The sequence below is a fragment of the Lepisma saccharinum genome, chromosome 9 (genome assembly GCF_977018435.1).
Source record: "Lepisma saccharinum chromosome 9, izLepSacc3.1, whole genome shotgun sequence".
Lineage (NCBI taxonomy): Eukaryota > Metazoa > Arthropoda > Insecta > Zygentoma > Lepismatidae > Lepisma > Lepisma saccharinum.
This window is the reverse complement of record NC_139237.1, coordinates 65205772-65208431: the sequence shown is the minus strand read 5'-3', so window position 1 is coordinate 65208431 and position 2660 is coordinate 65205772.

Genomic DNA, 2660 nt, shown 5'->3' with positions numbered 1-2660 from the left:
TATGCCGAAATGTCCCTGCTCGTCGTGATTTTCTTTCCTAACTTTCTCCTTGAACTTTTCTGGAACACACAACTTCCACGTTACTTGATCTCCAGAACTCTTCCTGAACAAAAGATTACCATACCTTTGGTACAACTTCTTAACTTTTGTTTCTGCAGGCGAATCTTGTTCTTCCTTTTGTTCTAGGATTTTGATGATAGGCCGGCAAAAGTCATCAGCTTCTTGAGCTTCTATCCAACTTTCCACCTCCTCTATTTCATCTCGCTCCTGCCAGATGTAGTTTACATGGAAATTTCTGGTTTCTGGTTCCACGTCTTCATCTTCCGCTGGATATCTGCTAAGCACGTCAGGTACTAAGTTTTCTTTTCCTTGGATGTAAATAATCTCGAAAGAGTAGGACTGCAATCTGAGGGACCATCTAGTAAGACGGCAATTCCAGTTCTTAGAGTTTTGTAGCCAAACTAATCCACGATGGTCAGTATAAATCTTGAAATGTCTACCCTTCAAATAAATTTCAAACTTATTCACTCCAAATAAGATGGCCAAACATTCAAGCTCATGAATTGAATAATGCCTTTCATTGTTCTTTAATTTTCTACTAGCATACTGAACAACAGCTTTATCTTCTCCTTGCTCTTGAAATAGGATGCACCCTAAACCTTTAGTTGAGGCATCGCTCTGAATGCAGAACTCTTTATCTAGATCCGGCTGCACTAACGCTGGAGTACTTACTAATTCTTCTTTTAACTGAGAAAAAGCTTCTTGTTGAGCTGGACTCCAATTCCATTTGGTAGCTTTGGAAAGCAGCTGCACCAGAGGTTCTGTCTTCACAGAGAAGTTCTTTATGAATTTTCTTCTCCAGTTTGCTAGTCCTAAAAATTTTCTAACGTCCTTTTTACTATTAGGGCGAGGGAACCTTAGAATGGCTTCATTCTTCTTTGGATCTACCTTGATCTGATCACCAGAGATTAAATGTCCGAGATACACTAGTTCTCCTTTCACAAAATTACATTTTCTTAATTTCACCTTGAGACCGACTTCTTCCAGTCTGCGAAGAACTTCTTTTATGTGTGTTAAATGAGTTGGAAAATCCGAATCAAAAATAAGGATATCATCAATATACACCGTTAAATAACTTTCAGTCTCAGGTCCAAACACACGGTGCATAACAGATACAAAAGTAGAAACTGCATTCGATAAGCCATAGGACATTTTTAGGAATTCATATTGACGACCTTTGTAGGAAAAGGCTGTATATTTTCTACACTCTTCTCTTAGGGGAATCTGCAAGTAACCTGAGGCCAGATCCAAACTAGTGAAGTATCGTGATCCTCGGAATCGTTGTAAAGATTCGTCAATTGGTGGGACGGAGCTCTTAGGGACCACCATGATTGCATTGAGTTGACGAAAATCCAGACAAGGCCGTACACTTCCGTCAGGCTTGTCGACCACTAATAATGGGTTCAGATACGGAGACACAGATGGTTGGATGATATTCCATGCTTTCCAGAGATCTAATTCCTTTTCCAAAGCTTTTCTTTTGGAAAGCGGTACTGGGTATGGGTGGCGGTAAACTGGTTCAGAACTTTTCAGTACGATCTCGCATTCAGCACTTTCCATGGTTCCTGGTTTCTCTGAGAATACCTCTAGATACTGCAGCAGCACACTGAATAACTCCTGTTTCTGGGAATCGAGCAAAATATTTATCGTATCGACCTTCTCTCTGAGGTCAGTGGGTTTATACATCCAATCCACTTCTTCATCTTGGATTCTTTGGATATACCGCACTATATCAATATTTAATGGATTCCCCTCGCTCTGCTCAGAAGTTTTTCCGAACGACAACGTTACAATATTTTTCCTGAAGTTGATTTCAGCCTCGTGCTGTTTCAAGAAAGGCATTCCTAACAGAAGATCAGTTCCAAATCCTTTTAGGATGAAAACCTCAGTACTGAAATTTAAACCACCAATTTCTAACTCTACACGCCTGCTTCCACATACACGCTTCTTATGACTTCCAGAGAAATCTACCAATCGCACCTCTGGAACTTTCTGGATCTGTATGCCAGGTATCTTATCTACTAACTTAGTCCAGATTGAATAATTAAGGATCGAGCATTCACTTCCAGTATCAATCACACAGGTCACTGTAAAGTCCATTAATTTAGCTTGCACTACCGGAGATCTGTATCTAATTTTGGATTCCCTTGCAGACTTCAATTCCTTTTGTAAAATGGTATCTTCAGTTTCTGTTAGCTGGAAATTTACTAGTAACTCTTGGACATCTTTATCTATTAATTTGGGCCGCTCCATCGAAGTCCCTTGCCTAAACAGGAACGAAGCATTTAGACAAGGTCCTAGTTTGTCTGGCTAGACTGGGACCTTTGATTTTGATGAAACTCCCGCGCTGTTTCTACGGCCTCCTCCTGCTCCGATGTAATGTTTTGTCTAGGAGATGGAGGTCCGCGAATCTCATTCTGCTCAGCCGTAAATCGTCGTCTCGGAGGACTAGGGCTAGTTCTACCCTCACGGATCCTTCTTGGGCCAGGAGATCTACGTCTTTGGTTTTGGTAAGGTCGGAAAGAGTTTCTTCTAAATTCACGCCTGCCTCCTCTTTCATTAGTGAAACGTTGAGGGCGCTGGTAATTACCTTCTGACCT